Source organism: Archocentrus centrarchus, chromosome 11 (assembly GCF_007364275.1).
Source record: "Archocentrus centrarchus isolate MPI-CPG fArcCen1 chromosome 11, fArcCen1, whole genome shotgun sequence".
Lineage (NCBI taxonomy): Eukaryota > Metazoa > Chordata > Actinopteri > Cichliformes > Cichlidae > Archocentrus > Archocentrus centrarchus.
In genome coordinates, this window is record NC_044356.1 from 16846425 (window position 1) to 16864987 (window position 18563).

The 18563-nt window shown below is 38.6% G+C and overlaps 1 pseudogene; it reads left to right on the forward strand.

The window, feature by feature from the left end:
* The first annotated feature begins 1179 nt into the window (after nucleotides 1-1179).
* LOC115788290 (E3 ubiquitin-protein ligase RNF19A-like) overlaps nucleotides 1180-18563 on the forward strand; it is a 28759-nt pseudogene continuing 11375 nt past the window's right edge.

Genomic DNA, 18563 nt, shown 5'->3' on the forward strand with positions numbered 1-18563 from the left:
AGGACTTGATGAACATAGAAACAAAAGTAACTGTAGAGATGGTCCATTCTTGCACTTTTATTTGGTTGTTAACAACCAAAAAGTTTTCTTAAAAAAAAAATTTAAATTGTGACAGAAGAATAACAGCAAGAGTGAAAGGGAAGGTTTACCTGCTATGATGTATGGTCTGGAGATGTTGACAAAAAGTCAGGAGGTGGAGCTGAAGTTCAGAGTTCAGAGTTGAAGATGGTAAGATTTTCACTGGAAGTGACCAGAATGGACAAGATTAGAAATGAGTATAGCAGAGGGATAGCTCAGGTTGAGCAAATTGGAGATAAAATTACAGAGGCAAGGCTGACATGGTGCTGAGACACGTGTAGAGGAGGGAGAGTGGATATATTGGACAAAGGATGCTGAATATGGAGCTGCCAGACAAGAGGAAAAATACCTGTGTCTAATGAAGGAGGACATGCAGAGGAAGCAAGGGATGGGGTGAGGTGGATGCAGACGATCCTAAAGGGAGCAGCCAAAAGAAGAAGAAGAAGAAGGAGACTTGCAATGAGTTTTTTTTTTTTTCACAGCAGAACAGCAAATATTTTGATATATCACTGCAGAAAACGCCTGCGAGGTTCTGTTTTTCAATTAGTTTAATGTTTTCTCGCACCTGTGAGAAACACTTCTGGTCCTTCTTCCACAGCTTACGCAAAAGTATTTTATTGTGAAAATATCAAATATCAGACCGGAAGTATGAATGTTGTTTTATTTGGTGTTTAACTTGATAACAGTAATCAGACTCGGGGAATGTACCTCGATTGTCCTGCCAAGTTTTTTTTTGCTGCTACACATTTTCATGTACTGCTTCCTGGGAAATAGAGAGAACAGTGAACACTTTAGCTGTGAAATAAGGGAAAATCGGGGGGAGACATACAGCGGTAAGTTTTTACCTTAAAGCCCGGACTAGCTGGCGTTTGGTGAGATCAGAACTTCCTCCTCTTCGAGGCTGTTGGATGCTAGCAAATTTTTAGCGTTGTTAGCTTGTAAAAATTTCCTCGTTAAAGTCTTGGTCGGCATAAACCTTTATCCGACACCAAATAAAGTTTTACGAGCACTAAGGGGCACTTATATAAACCACACACTTGAATTATTTGTTAGTGAGTGAGCATTTGGCTTCGGCTCAGCTGCTCAACAACTCTTTGGGCGATTAAAGTTAAGTCACTAGCCTCCCGTAGCTAGCAGGCTAACCCTGGTTAGCCAGGTGGAAATTGTAAACAAAATTAGATTTTTTTCTGCGCCGAGCTTCACACGACGAGTAAGGTATGTGTTTGTCTTTACGTTGTTACTACTTTTAAAACAAGTTTATAGAGCTGCGTCTGTCCAGCGTTTTACTTTATGGCTGAAATTGCACACTTTACAAAAGTCTCACTCTCTTTGGGTTTTGTTAGACACTTAGGCTGATTAGTAAAGTGTGTATAAGCTGATGGGTTTTTTTGTTGTTTTTTTTTTTGTTTTGTTGTTGTTTTTGGCTTTTGTAGAATGAGCTTTTTTCTTATGTTATAATGAGTAGAAATCGTTTATCCCTGTTCTGCGGGTTAATGTATTTGTAGTAAGTGGTCTGTATGTAAAGTTAACTTAACAATCTAATTATTGTGATCTAAATAGAGATAAGTCTATAGTGTTCATGGCTGTCGCTTCACGTAACTATTGTAATTAGTAGATAGCATATCAGTTGCTCAGTCATTCCTTGTTGGTTGTACTGACTTTTATTTTAAATTCAATGGGGCTTTCCGTCGGTGAGTCACGGTGCGTTTACTTTCTCTTGATGGCATGTAATGTTTAACTTCAACAGAATTAATCCCAGATTTGGCACTTGTACCCAGAACTAAACACATTTTGCTGTAGCTTTAGCAAAATTTTATAATTTGTGTGTTTTAATATAGAAACTCACTCTTCGTTATTCTCTCAGTGGCATTTCTCATTACCTACACAAGTAGCTTGGGTAGTCAGTTCCTTTTCATGTCTTTTTTGTAGCTGTAGTACCAATATGCTATACATTTTAAATATTTCCCAGTATTTTACATGACTTGAGCTTAGAATAATCTATGTCTTATGCATCTGTAATTTTCTGATGAGAAAACTTTGTTTTAAAAGAATTGCCACATCCCCTCATCTCAGCCCTGATTTGTAAATAAATAAGAGTTTAATGACTAATAGGGGTCAGAGTTTTCCCCTGCATAGAGAATTTTTGAGGTTTTAGCTGGATCCAGAAGAAAGTCACCAGAGAGTTTTATTTACGTAAGCATGAGAGACATTTTTTTAATCTTACATTATTAGAAATGCTTAGTTGTCTGGCAGACAAGGTAAAACACGCTCATTGTATGTAGACTGATTGTGCTTACCTGCCATTTCTTCCGTCAAGGGCATTTTTTTTTTTAGCTAGGGAAAAACCCAGATGGGTGTGTTGATGGTTTAAAAAAGCAGGTTAAAATGTTCTGTTAATGATGTAATACATTTTTTAAAGTTACCGGTTAATCAAATTTGGGCACAGGAATCAAAAACTGATTTCGCCTGATAACTGATACCAAATTGTCCAATCCACTGAAATGAAACAGCTCAATGCTGGCATGTTTGACTGATGTATCGTTTAGATATTTCTGCATTACAGTGGTGGTTTTGCACACCTGAGTCACATGGATTCATTTTTTTGTGCTGTGTTGCTTGTGGAAACCTGTGTTGGCCTACTTTTTTCCACACAGAAAATAAAAGTAGCCTCTGCCTGAGTCACAGAAGACCCTTGAGCTGTGAGCTGAAGCAACATTTGTTCTATTGCAATAATGCCGGTTATCTACTTTTTTTTTTTTTGGTCTGTGGGTTGTTGGACATACTAACAAACAGGTATGCTGGGAACTGACAGTGAATCATTTACTATAATTTTTGACTGGGTTGAGTTTTCTATTTGCAACTGATATTTAAAATGTGAGTTATTTATTTATTTTAATAGTCCACTGGACACTAATGTCATCTTTTGTCGTGCGCGGTGCGGTGTCTGGAAATTACATGAAAACCCTTTAGTGGATTTTTCTCAAAATTGGCAGAAACATTCTTTGGGGATTAGAGAGGAAATACCAAGTTTAGTTTGGTGTTCAGATTGAATATCTGGGGGCCCCACAGTGCCCCCTAAAATGGTGAATTTTCACACATTTGTGCTTAATTGCAGAAAAACGTAAGTAACTTTTTTTCCTTAGTTCTCTTGATTATTGTTAATAATAATAACTTAATTATAACTGTAGTTTGTCTTGGCTTGAATCACTCTGAGGGTACCTCAGAATGTGCCAAAAACCTTTACTACTTTGATTTTTTTTTTTTTGAAAAATATACTTTAAAAATTTTTGCTAGTGACTGTGGAATATTGAGGGATTCAGTATCAACCCTTAGCAACATTTTTGTCACATTGATACATTTTTTGTACCCCTAATGGCCAAACCAAAAAAGCAAATGTGATTTTTTTTTTTTTTTTTGTACAAATACATTTCTTACAAGAAAACTGTATGATAGCTTTCTGTAACCTTGTATGAACTAGATTCAATATATATAGGTCCCTCCTTTTCCCCTAAAATGGGGGTAAAATCACTGATTTTAATATATTATTCTTATTTGCTGAAAAAAATTAGTGATCTTTTTGTGTCATAGTGACTTTTGCTAATAATAATATAACAGATTTAAAAAAAAAAAAAAAGAAAAAAATTTCTCTTTAGTATATCTTGGCGACTATGCTGCTTGCTGTTTTAATCATTCTCCAGGGTTTTCTATCATCTTACTGGAACTATGAATGTCCACAGGACTTTAGGGTCTGCTTGACCCTATTTTTGTTATATGGGGCCATTAATAGGTTTTACTACAGACTTTTTGTCTTTGTTTATGATTCTGGATAGACTGTGATCAGGAATCCAGATAACAACATAAACTTCCAAAGAATTGCCATAAACACGCATGAAGCTCGTGGACTTCTTTAAAACATGTTTAATCCTCAGTTTACACACTTAGTTCTGCACTATCCCTTTTACCGTAGTTTCAGTAGAATTCACCAATTCCTCATGCATCCCATCCAACTTTTTTGCCAAATGAATTTAAAGGTAGTCAGATCAGTTTGTCTCCATGGCTTTTATTGCACAGTGAGCCTCATCTCTGCTGATGAATTGTGAGTAATTGTTTGTGGGTGTTTCTTTCCCCCTTCATTGTTGAACAGAAATAGAGCAGTGCTGTCCCTCCCCAATAAATCCACCAATCTGCTTCCTACTGTTTGTGGTGAGAAGGAGGTGCTGTTATGTTATGTTTTTAATTAGGATATCCACAGTGCAGAGGACTGAAGTAGTGGAGTGCGTTAATGTGAACTGATTTCAGTCCTACTTTGGAATAAACTTCAGTCACAGATGGTTGTGAATATCAGCCAAAAAAACCTTATGATCATCATTCCTGGGAATCTCTTAACATTATTTATGCTTCTTAACCGTCTCAGATCATGTGTTTGCCCCTTCAGTTGCGATAAGACTTCGGCTTTGTAACGTTCACAGTAGACTGGCATTATGAAGTATGTCTTCGTCACTAACTAGCAGTTAACACATGTTTTAGAGGACAGCTGAGATTCTCTGTGGTGTTCCTGGAGGAGCAGGACAATTGGACTGAAAGAATTACTGTAATTCAGGCATGGAGAGGTTCTTCAGCTGTAACTCAGTAATTAATAGTGGATCACAAATTGAAATCCTTAATATGGATCGACATCTGACAAACACCTCATCAAAGGATCACCAGTCTAGTGAATTCAGCACAAGGAGGGTATACTTCTGTTTTTTTTTTGTTTTTTTTTTTTTAAATATAATTTCTTACTTTTCTCATGAGGAGCATTCCTGTTCTGTGTCTCTTCATGGTCTTTCTTAGACACTACAGTGTACAGTTGCACATTGTGACACAATACATGTTCCTGCCAATGGCTTTATATAATTGCACTGACCCGTATTGATGGTAATGCACCAAAGAAAGGGAAGAAGATGACTTGAAGCTGGTATATTCGCTGTATTTCCTAAGAGAGTGACTCAACTCTAACTGTAAGGGAAACAGGCCTTTATTTGAGGCATGCTTATTTTTAGAGTTTGCATTTCTAATTTCCTCTGTTAAGTGTAATAAAAGCTGTTTTACTGTTAAATAATTGCATAAACCAAACACCACTGTCAGTTTGAAATCTGTAAATGATGTCAGGTACCTTTTAGTGGCAATATTCTCTTGTATGAGTTGTTTAAGCGTAGAGTACAGTAGAAGTTAACAACGCAGGTTTCAGACGTCAGAAATATCAGGAATCTCTAAGAAGAAAATGCACTGATTATGCTTTGCAACACGCGCACTGTGTTCAGGTGACTAAAACCAAATGGAAACATCACTTTTGTTTACAGGAAACTTGACAGGGCCCTTGTGAAAAAACTCCTATTTGCAGCTCAGATCTGCTGTCTACTAATGTGGTAATTTTGGTGTATTTGTCACACTGGAAATTGAAATCTACTTAACACCCAGTGACACAGACGTACATGGCCTTATCCATCCATTTTAAAAGTAACCACACATTTCATGAACATTATTGGAAGTTAACACTTGAGCCCTCTGGGCCTTGGCATGCTTGATGCTGCTGAGATCCTTGAAGTAGCAAGTTAAACATGAATGGGAGAAACTCACAGCTGAGAAGAAAACTTATTAAAGTGGGACTTATCCATCTGTGGTAAACCTACAGCACAGGTACATCAGAACCGTAAACCCATTCGCCATTATGTGATCTGTTATCGCTGCTTCTTCTACTATCACTTTTCAACTGACTGGAAGAGAATGGACCAACTTGAAGAGAGAAACCACACTGCCAGCTAGTGTTTTGGTGTCAACATAGGCACACCACACACAAGTATAAATGCTGTCAACAGTGTCAGTAAAATGCCGAGGTATAAATTCAGCTTTATTTGTGTGACTGAATGACGACAAGACTAATTTAGTTATGTTCATTCAGGCTGTTTAAAAAAAATTGGTGACACGAACAGCAGGATAACAGCCTACATTAGATAGCTTAATACCTGTAGCTTGAGTTTTAAAAAAAAAACAAACAAAAACTAAAATTTCCCTGATGTTCTGGCCTATTTATCAACCATTCAGCATTTGGCCAATGCACAGCGTCATCCACGTCAAGGATACTGCAGTTAGGATTTTGGAGGGCAGGGGAGCACGTTTACAGTGGGTGAAAACCCCTTTCCATAGGCTCTCTGTAGGTTTAGGTTTAGTCTGAAAAGTACTACAGTGACCCTGTGGTAATGATGGCAGAGAGTTCATAACCCAGCTCTACTAAAGAGAGAGCAATTTACGCTCAGCCCTGTTTGGAAATGCTTACGATTTCAGTCAGTTGACTTAACAATAAACAGCCTCGAATTAAAAGCTTGATGCACTGCAGCTCATTGACTTTATTTCCTGTTTAATGTTAAGGAAACAGCAGAGCTCACTCAGGGTGTCAAATATTGATTCTTTATTACACAGTCTAATCATTTTGTGTTTATGTTGCAATGTGTCGGTATGTATACCTTTTTTCTTTTCTTTTCTTTTTTTTTAAGGTTTATAATGTAGCTTTACAAATAGTTATCACCTGTTGTATGTCCTCTTGGAATATTTAAATGGTTTGATTCTCTCATTTATCCTTTTTAGAAGCCCACAGCGAAGTAGGAAAATTAAACCACATGATAGAGTTTTGCTGCCTAATCATTGTACTTCAAAAGAAGCTGTCGCCTCATCACTGTATAGCAGATAAAGTGGAAAAGTACATCGCCTTGTTGTCTGTGACTCTTACTGTTTACTAAATAGTGCAGCAGCATCAGGCATTCGCTCGTGTACAGCCGGTCTCCACTCTCTGTTGAACGTCAGACATTAATATTGTTGCCTGGCAGATAATGAGCTAAACAGAACGTCATTACCCTTCAAGGTTTGTTTTGATGTCCAGCTAACAGAAAGTTGGCGTGCACCTTATGAGTGCTGGGAAATTTAACAATAACCTTTCTCCAGTTTAAATTTGCTTCCATATATCTGATGCTAGATAGAAGCAGTGACAGCTTTACAAAAGTTAAATTATTTCTTCTTGGTGTGATAAGTAAACACAGCTATGTAAAAAAAAAAAAAAAAAAAAATTTATTTTCTATAGCATTTGTCATCTAGCCTCTGAGCTGCCCTCTGGACCGGAGCCATAAAAACCGAATGCATTGTCACAATCAGGAAATCTGTCCTCAAGCTGGAATGTCACCGGAAATTAGTGTACGTGATGAACATTTTGCAGGAGAACATTCAAACATTCAGAGCTTTTCATTTCCAGTCTTGGACGATAATCATTGCATAGGAGAAATTCATTTTTTTTAACCAATATCCCAGGGAACTGCCATCATCTTTTCCTAAATATAGACTGATCAGACTCAACAAGAATTCCCTCATAATGCTCTCAACATTACTGAACAACCACCCATAGTTAAGTATGGTGGCACTGCGAGCTATTTTAAATAAACATGGCATATGTGTCAGGTGATGAGGTCAGAAATGTGACGGACTGGTTTTGATTCAAAAATAGAAAAAGTAGATTAGAAAAACAAAAATGGTCCAATTCAGCATACAGGAAATGCCAGCTGTGGGGTGACAGTTTAGCTGTTTAAACTATAGGACCATAATGAGGTTTGTCTAGATTCCCAAAGCACGAAACAATGTTTTGAGGTTAATTATGAAGGGTGTGTTACTCTGAGTTGGGAGGTGAGAACATTCATCTCTGCACTCAGTGACACTGAAATATAAATGTCAGTTTAATAAACACATTTCTTTTCCAGTATGTAGTCTGCTGTCATCAGTATGAATATTAATACTACATATTTTTAACTGCCCCCCATATGAGCAGAATAAATTTACTGAATTGGTATTCATTAGTAAAATTAATTACAAAATGGCAACACTGTATAAAACAAAAAACAGCATTTGCGTTACTCACCTAATTTATTTGCACTACTCTCATTTCAACTCAATTTGAGAGTTTTTTTTTTTATTTAGTGACGCTAGCTTTTCCTTTGCTCCTCTCAGTCTGAGTACACTGTCTTATGGGGAAATTGTGGTTCAGCAATGGTAGCGAGTGGGCAGTTCGTGGGCAGCTTCAAACCGCTCGTCTACCTGCAGTGTCAAAAATATGTGGTACAAAGCTGTCGGTGAGCTACTTTTGCTTGTCTTATTGTTGGTCCATCAGCATTGTATAACATACAAAATACTGAAATAAAACCGAGTGTTAAAAACTAAGAAAATAGTCCACTGCAGCAACCGTGTCTACTTTTCACTCATTTTTTAAATCTTTTTTTAAAAAAAAAAAAAAGATTCCCTATTCCTGGTGAACTCTACTGTCACTCTCTTCCCTCTTCCAGCCCACATGTCAGCCAATCAGCATTTAGCCAACGCATGGTGTCATCCGAGCACCGAGTACCACGCAATTGAGATTTTGTAGGACTGCATGGGAGCACTTCTGCAGTGGTTGAAAACCTGTCTTCGTGGGCTCTCCTTGGGTAAATATCTCCACAAACAGACAATCATGGGATCATAAATTAAATATTGTCTTGTTCCTCATATGCAATCTACTGCTCAACGAGCAGAGCTGATGAGACAGATGAAATGGAAGTTGACAGCAGTTGAGTTGACAGCAATGAATTGTGTTACTGAAAGTGCAGTAAAAGCTTCCCAATAAATGTGACAGTGAGTGGAAAAGGCAGGGAAAACATTGTCGTCTTCAAAGCTTTTCAGTTATGACAACTCACTCGACCACAGTTTGGGTTTTTTGGCAACTGTACAAAGAAAGCTGTTGTGAACGGCATACAGCTGAACTGAAACGATTGTTCTGCAGATCATTTCTTTGTCACCGATGTCCGATCTAGCTTCTTAAGTCAGGATGAGACCAATATCCGAGCCAAATATTGGATCAGTGCAGTTCTAGCCTGTTTAAGCAGCTTATGACCCAAAACCTGTAAATCGGATGTGTTACGTTGCAAAATGCAAGTAAAACTACAGTAGTCCTCACATGTTTGCATTCGGTTAAATTGGACCAGACTGTAATACAAACAATTCAGTTTGTTAGGTGCAATGTTCAATTGAGTGTTTATGACAGGTTTTGGTGATGGTGTTGGTCACACTGTTTGCTTGACAAACCAATTTTGCAGCAGTAAAAATTGTCTGGTGATTCTCCCCTTTACCAGCCGCCATCAGTCCAACAACCTGCAATGGCCAATGAATTTCCTGTGATATATTGTCAGAAATTTGCTTGAATAGAGGCTTTGACTCTGGTGCTTTGTTTCACAGCATTTAAGATCGGCCATGCTAGTCATACTTCATGAAAATCTCACCCACCACAACACAACAAAATGAAATCTGGTGGCGCTGTTCAGCAGTCGCATCATCAGGCAATTTATAAAATGTTTACATTTTATAGTCTTCCTACCAAAGCACTTTTAGACTCTAGTAAGTACAGATTTTTTTTCTTGAATGTCCTTTATATGTCTTGTTGATTTCATTTTATCTAGCAGATTTTAAGATTTGCTTATTGTGTATGTGTAAAACACTTCATATGGGCTAATTGTGTCCCCTGCGACCCAGCCCTGGATAAGTGGAAGAAAATGGATGGATTGCTGGATGGATAGGCTAATATATAGATCAGATTAGAGTGTCCATGTGTCTGTAACTATAAAACCACTGATGACATTTTGATGTCAGGAGATTAAGCCTCCGACTGGTGTGTGCTCATACCTAACTGCTGAGGAGATCAGGGAGATTTTTCAGGTCATGATAATGATAGCAAATTAATTGAGTCAGTATCAGCAACATGTCGACTGTTGCCTTCTTTTTTGAGCTGATGTACTTGGAAAAAACACTTGGTCCTGCGAATACCTGGGGGAAAAGGATGTTTGCTTGGGTGAGGGCCAGGGGTTTCTGTTTATAATTTATTAATAGTTCAAAAAATTACAAAAGGTTTTTATGAAATGAGGCTTGACGTTCCAGCATGCCCTCACAGAGCTAAAAGATAAAATGTTCCATTGCTGTCTGGCTGTGCACCTAATTGTCTCTTTCCAAAATTGCAGACAAGGGAAACCTGGATTTATTTATTGCAGCCCAGCAGCCACATGTTATGGCTTTGGTCTCAAGAGCTTTACTTGTTAAAACCATTACCACTGTAGTGCCAAGTGACACATTTTACTGCTATTTTCCCCTTCTTGATTTTGACATACAAATTATAATGTGACTCACAAATGAAAGGCAGCTCGATGGCCTTATGTTGACCTGCAGCTTCAGCAGAAAACCATTGATTAAATCATCTCAAGATGGTAGTCTTGATATTTCATGAGCTGATGCGACCATGGTGATTTCCTTTAAGAGTTGACAGAAGACTGAAAGCATTTATTCTGCCACAGTAGGATTTTTACCCCAAAGGTTGTCTCAAGAACTGGGACAAACCATCTCAGTGTGTAAGCCTCGCTTGCATGTGATTGCCCCCCAGGCCACAAAACTTGAATACATGCATGTGCATGTGCTCGCACAATTGCACATACTCAGTCACATGGAAATCCCACTCAGGCTTGGCATGTAACAGAGTCAGGATTTTCCAGTTTAATTACCCCTGAGAGTATAATTTCACATTAACTTGTGGTTGCTTGAAATTGCTCTTCTGCCTTGGTAAAAGTTTCCTCTTGCTCCATGACTTGGTTACTTTCACCCACTATGTCATTACCATTGTGTTATAATATAAGATTGTTGTGTTCAGGCATCCCCTATGGTTGCACTTACATGTAGCCCCACTATGAAAGTTATCTCCAGGGTCATTAGTCTAATATATGAAAAGATTTCCTGCTTTTGTTGGTCAGTGAAACACTTTGCATGTGTCAGCTTATGCAACACAGCTATCCATAGCTTACATTTCAAATACACAGTGCTGATTTTAAAAATTGGTTTAAAAAACAAAAAAAAGAATTTTAATTAATTCAAATTCTTCTTTAAAGCTTGGCTGCAGTGATACAGCCTTATGAGATGCAATTATGGTTCACACGCTTTTTCTTTATCTTTATGTGACAGTTAACTGCATAGCTTAATGCTAAATATACTTATGAGGTAAAGTCAGGAAAATATGTCTGCTGGGAACATCTAGTTTTTGCACACTATGTTTGTTATATTTTCTTCCTAGCAACCTGAAATCCAGTACTTAACAAATGTAAAGTTGAATTAATGACCTCAACCAAGTGGTTTAAAACTGAAACGAAACAAAAAATAAACTGTATCATGTGTCATATGATTACAACAGTTGTTAACAGTTAAGGATGCACCAATTCAACATTTCTATTTCTGAAGCAATACAGATACTCTGACTTTGAGTATCTGCTGATACTGGGTACCAGTCCAATTCTAGTGTTAAATTAATAAGCTGTAATCCTTCTCCTATTCTTCATTCCATGAGGAAGAGACTGGGAGTGATTGCTTTATAAGCCAGCATCAGGTTCAGGTTAAACATTTCTGTGCTAAGGCTTCGTTAAGTAAATTGAGATCGGGCCCCAGTCACACAGGCATAGAGACTGGATGGCAACCACCGGTCACTATTCAAAAATTTGTATTCCCTGACCAGAGTTGCAAGTGAATTGCTGGCAGTTGCTAACAGTTGCAGTATATACTGTATTTGATGGGGTGGCTTTTTTGTCAGCTCCAATAACAGGTCCAGATCATGTGATACTGTCACCTTTTAATTTGGAGTGCCAACCAGTTTTCAATCATACCACTAAAGACATTTATTTAAAGTGTTACATCAGGTTACTTGAGTGTATTATATTACCTTGTCTTTAATTTCAATGATTAGCGTGAGGAAACCAGCCAGCCTTTAAACGACTGTGGTGTAGGCGCCAAATTGAATCTGGTTTCAGGCTGTGCAACTAAAGGCTATTTTTTTTTTTTTGTCTTCCCCCACATTAAAGTAATAAAAGCTGACTTCGGCCTACACGCCAAGGTAGCCTACTTGAAAGTGGAAAAACAGCAGCCAGACAGACTGTGGTTTGTAGGTTATGAGAGTGCATATGGGTGCTTTGTCCCAGTTTAGATTTGCAACAGGCTTGTTAATTAGGTCACCTTTTTTGCTCCCCGCTGGAATTTTCCTGAAATTATTCCCTAATGACAAACACAAGCCTGCAGAAAGCAGTGGAAATCCTTTTGTCCTTTATATTGCTTTAGGATTTTGAAATACTTTACAATTTGTGATGCAGTGAAAATCAGTGAAGGCAAACTTGCGAAGTATTCATTTCTGTGATGTTTAAAATACTCTGAAAAGTTAAAGGAGGTGTGGAAACAAAATGTATGTTTGGAAAAGCGCATACATTTTGTTTAAAGTAAATAATCAGTCATAGTAAATTTTGTTTGTGTTCAGGCCAAAATGTTGGGTACTCCGGGGGAAATGGAATTTATTAATTGGGCAAATGTAAGAACAAATAAAACATACTGTTTTTCTACTAAAGCAGGATGCACAGCACATCATTTATAGCTAACAACATTTAAAGTTATGGTGTGTGTTTTGGATGTGTTTGACAAAAATAGGGCAAGTCAGCTTAGAAGGGGGTTACCAAGATCTTCTGACCAAGAAGCATGTTTGATCTCATTAGAAACTAGTCCAAAGCTGAAAAAAAGGTATATTTATTAGACTGGGTCAGTCTCTGAAATTTAAGACCACTCTTGTTGCTTTGTTTACTTCTGTTATGTCTCTGTTATGCTTGTTATGTCAGGTTTAAGGGTCAATCTAGATACACTGTCTCATTCACATCCACCACAAGTGTGCTTTCACATTGCTTTTACAGATGAAGAGCTATGTTTGAGTCGTGCAAACAAGCAGTGAAAGTAATTCAGGCAAGGTGAGGCTGCAGAAAACTACAGGCACCTTGACACAGCTGTGGCTGCATGTGAGGTTATGGTGGAAACACTGGATGTCTTGTTTTGCCTACACTTGACTAATGGACACTCAGGGTTAAAGCATGCAGCTATGTGAGAATAATAACATGCACACACTCAGAGGCACAGAAGACACGCCTGAAAAAAATGCCTGCAGTCTGCCAGAAAAACTCTTGAACATCAAAGAAATGGTCATGCTGTAACATAGAGGCCAGTGAACAGCGTCATAGATGCCATCTTTAATGCTGTCAAACCTTTAATATCCTACGTATCTATAGTTGCTTGGTTGTTTTGAGTCCTGAAATAACATTGCTGCCAAATGGTTCTGTTTTTGCAGCAGAGGATTAAAAATTAATGCATTTGACTTCAGCACAGCACCTGATTTTCTTTTTTTTTTTTTTTCCTCTTTTTTTCCTCAGGTCTGTGGCCTACATCTGAACTTCTACGTCCTGACCTTAAAGGAACCCATTAAAACTGTTGCAATTTAAAACAAGAGCAGACCATCTCACACACCTGCAGGCCTCCTATACCAGGTTCCTGCCACCATGTCCTAGATGACAGCAGTCCATTCCCTGACCATCTTCTGTAATCCCTGTTCTTCTTTCCATCTTCTTTCTCTGTACAGTCCCTCATCCCCACTCCCAATGTGCTGATTGCTGGTCATAGCACCAGTGGCGCCCAGTTTGGCGTGATGAGCAGCCTCCACCAGCAGCATCATGGCAGCACAGGCTCAGAGCGAGATCTTCACTCTGCCCGCCTCCTCTGTTAGCCTCCCCACAGTTAGAAAGACTCCCAAGAAGCGCCGTCTGTCTCTCCATGCAATCTTTGGACGACGACGACGCCCTGAACGTGACCCCAAACGCAAGTCGAGGGCTCTGCAGGCTGGAGCTGGGGTGGATGGCATTGTCAGCATCGAAAGTGCACAGTCAGAGACTTTGCAGGATAAAACTGCAACCCACTCTCCATTAGATGTAGCATCAACTTCTTCAGCGCCGGGGTCTTCATCAGAGCTGCTGGAGTGCCCTCTGTGCCTACTGCGCCATGCACGCGATCACTTCCCAGACATCATGACCTGTCACCACCGCTCCTGTGCAGACTGCCTGCGACAGTATCTGCGCATCGAGATCTCAGAGTCGCGAGTCAACATCAGCTGCCCCGAGTGCTCAGAGCGGTTCAACAAACCCCCACGACATCAGGATGATCCTTGGAGACCGAGCCCTCATGGACAAGTACGAGGAGTTCATGCTGAGGAGGTGGCTGGTAGCTGAACCCGATTGCCGCTGGTGCCCTGCCCCTGACTGCGGGTAAGAACCACAGCTGAGGGATTAGATAGCCTCCTGAGTGAATAACACACAGGACTGGTTGGTGTGTACTTAAAACATGATACACAAGGTGAAATTTTGGGAATAAAGGTTTTTAGAAGAAGAAACAGCCTTTATTGTCACACAAAGGGGAAATTCAGGTGTAACAGCAGCCACAGATATAAAAGTTCACATTGTTGAAAGCGATATATAAAGAAAACAAGATTAACAAAAACAGTAATAATAATAATGATATACTGTACAAGAATATAACAGAAAATACATTTTTTTGAATTTTAGATTAATAAAATTTTAGATTTGCAGTCAAATGTAACTCAAGGGTAGGAAGGAAATTTGTGATTTGCAACACTAATGGCAACAAAGCATGTGGAAATTGTCATTTTAAATGGCCTGTGATATTGTCTCCTAAAAAAAAAAATGTTACTTTAAATAGGCCAAAATCTTACTTTTAATTACCTGAGATGTGCCTGCTCTGTGCTTTTGATGAAACCCGTACTTGATTCCTAAAATATAACACACCAAGGAGGAAGTTCAAGAAAACTTCAAGGGTGTAATCTGGCCCTGTGAAGTGTACCACAGCTTCTGCATTGATGCCTCAGCTAAAAATAACTCGTAGCAGTAATAGCCGTGTTTATTCTGTCAACCAAAAGACGCAAGCAGTAAGTGTATGATGATGCCCGGTGTGGTCAGACTGTGAATAGGTTAAAAATTTTATTTTATTTTTATATATATATATATATATATATATATTTTAAATTGTTTTTTTATATCTCTCTCCTCTCTCTCTCTCTATCTCTCTCTCTCTATCTCTCTCTCTCTCTCTCTCTTCTCTCTCTCTCTCTCTCTATCTTCTCTCTCTCTCTCTCTCTCTCTCTCTCTCTCTATATAAAAAGTCAGGTGTATTTTGGTTGTTGTTCACTGCACACTAAGTACAATTTCAACATCTAAATGGAATAGTAATTAAAAGCCCCATGGTTTTATTCTGGGGCTTCTCTGAAGTATCTTTACATAATTCATTCTTTAATGATTTAGGGGCAGGTGCTCAAGCCAAAAAAAGGGCACCCATTGCCCAAATTATTCATAAAATTAAAAAGAAAAAACACAGTAATATTTAACTTACATATTTTTGTTAATACAATGAGTACACATGTAAAGAAATTATCAAATTGCATAAATAAATGAAAAACAGGCAAAAACAAGGCCATATTGTACATGCTTTTTAATAAACATCAAAATAAGCAAGATATGAAATGAAACAAAACTAGTGAATTTGTCTAATTTGTAAATCTGTCTTAAATTCTCTGCCTGTCTGCTGTAGTTTGTCCCCCTCTCCATTCATTAAACATGACAAAGGTCAGTAAACAGTTGGACAAGGCTTTGTAATCACGTATTTCATGACTCATGAGTACAAAACGTATAGGCTATGCCTTATGCATGGTTGCTCTTTGAATAAAAAGGCAAGCATTTTCAGCGGGTGTGACAAATGTGCCCCCCACCTTTTTTTTTTAATTTTTTGTTTTTTAAAAAGACACATCGGTCCAGTAGCCATGTAATGTTTTTGGACATGCTAGAATGTTAAGTGTTATGGTTAATTTTGCACCAAACAAAGTCAGGGATTGCACAAACACTGTCATTATTTGTCTGTCATTACTTGTCTAATGCTACAGCTAGACTACTGACAGGGACTAAAAAGTGAGGGCATATTTTGACTTCTCTTCATTGGCTCCCTGTCCCTCTTCTTCTCACATACAAGGTCTTGAATAATCAGGCCCCTGTCTTAAAGACCTCATAGTATTGGTTCACCCCAACAGAGCACTTCACTCTCAGACTGCTGGCTTACTTGTGGTTTCTCGGATACTTAAGAGTAGAATGGGAGGCAGAGCCTTTAGCTTTCAGGCCCTTCTTCTGTGGAACCAGCTCCCAATTTGGGTTTGGGAGAAAGACACCCGTTAGGGCGGGATCAGGTGACCCTGAAACCTCCCTTAGTTATTCTGCAATAGGCCTAGGCTGCTATGATGCACTGAGTATTTCTTTTCATTCATTTCTTTTTACTCTGTTTATACCCCACTCTGCATTTAATCACTGGTTATTATTAATCTCTGGCTCTCTCCCACAGTTCTCTCTCCCCACAGTCCCAACCGCTTGCGGCGGATGACTGTCCCTCCCTGAGCCTGGTTATGTTGGAGGTTTCTTCCTGTTAAAAGGGAGATTTTCCTTCCCACTGTCGCCACGTCTCTGACCCATGCTGCGAGTCAGACGTGTGTAGCACTTAGCACCGCATGAGTGCTAACCGGAGGAGGAGGGAGGGGCAAGGGGGGAGCTTGTGTGCACCGCGGATCAGATCCAGTTAGAAGTCTCACAAGAACTCTAATAAATGCCCATCAGATATCAAAACATCTGGAGTGAATTGATGAGAGGGTCTTTTTTATTTTTAAATATTAATGAATGAAGGAAAAAAGGGCACTTTTCTCATCTAGGGCAAAAGGGCAGGTGCTTGAGCACCACTAGGGGTATATCTGTACACATGCCTGTTAATAAGTCCTTACGTATATATCAGCCACCCACTTTGTTGTCAGTGTACACTTATATTGGCCCCTAACAAGTTGTTTTAGCTTCTGCCTAAGTAAGTCCTCCTTTTCTGTGATTGGCTGATTTCTCTGATTGGCTGGCTTGGAACCTACTGCTTTTAAGCCCTGCCTCCCATCATTGTATCTGTGCCTGAAATGACCATGTGAGGAAATTCAAGCTCAGTTGACATCAGATTAAAAAAAAAAAAACACTTCACACCAAGCATTTTGAGAACTATGACAGTTTTTATATGCTAACCTTATTATTGGAATCTTTGGCCGTGTTTAGTAAAAACATTCAGCATCATAACATTGTAGACAGAAAATAAGAGCAAGCATAGCCCGCCCTTCAATAATAATAATCTTCCCAAGTTGATAATTTAAAATCCACAAAGCCATTTTTTTTAAAAAGTCCCAAATTGCTCATCAGGGTTAACAATATTGTTTTAAAAAATGAGAAAAATGTAATGTAAAAAAAAAAAAAAAAGACAAAACAAAAGCAAGGATAATTTAAAAAATAGGTTTGAATAATTAAAGTAGGAAAAAATGTGAAAGCAATGCAAATTGTTAGTTTGGGGTCAAAACAAGCCCTGCAAACCTCATAAAATGTTAATAAACTGTTTCTTCCAGTTAGAAATCATTTTCCCCCTCGTATGTCGGTAACAGTACTGAGTTAAGGTCAGCTCAGGGGCGTGTATGGTCTAAGCTTGGAGGGATTCACAGATGCACAGGGACCTGAACTGGACTCCCTACTCCCTGCTTCTCATTGCACCATTAGGCCGTGACTGCCTCCATGCACACAGGATACCTGTGCTGCTAATTTACCCTTACATCAGTCTGCATTTGTTTTTGCTTCAGGTGCTGGCTAGGCTGTTTTTAAAAGAACAGTATTTATATATGTTTAAATGTTTTTCAGGCCATGATCAGTTCAGTTCTGTTGTTGTTGTTGTCATCTGCCTCAGAAATGGTTTCACCCTTCACTCTCTCTCATGACTGTCTTGCATCAACACTGCTGACCCTTGTCTGCTGGAATAATGGCTCTTTCATGAGTTTGTTGCAACTCGGCTACAAACAGCTCAGCTCTGGCTCACTGCCACGCTCCTCACTGGTTAATGCTCTCACTCTTTATTGTTGTATAATTGTGCAAGTTATTGGGCTCTGTCGGTCAGTTCAGCTGTGAAGTTTCAAATGTAAGAGTCCTCTTTATGTTTTAAATAAAAGGGATGAATCTTCTTTATGCAGTGTACAGTTTTGCTGATGTTCACATGGTGTAATATTGAGTTACGTGTGCGCATAACTAAAACTGTTTTTCTGTTGGGGTTTGTTTTAAGAGTAGGCCCCAAACATATCAATATAGGTGTTACACTGTAACTTCCAGTTAAAACTAGTTGAATTGCGTTCTTACACTGAAATGTATGTGGGGGAAAACAAGACGGGAATAATACCAAGAGGCCATTTGGGAATCTTTTACCACTTTGACACAATGTACCACCTTTTCACCTCACCAAGGTGATAGAGGAGACTGGAAGTTTTATTTATTCATTCACTTCCATTTCTTTCATTTGAAGGTTGTTTTTTAAATTTACTATCACTTTTATTTTTTTGATTTCTTTTTTTTTTACTTTGTCCTTTTTTGTAGATAACACTGACCCTGAGGAAATGTTAGATATAATTTTATAACTTAGCATTTAAGATAACT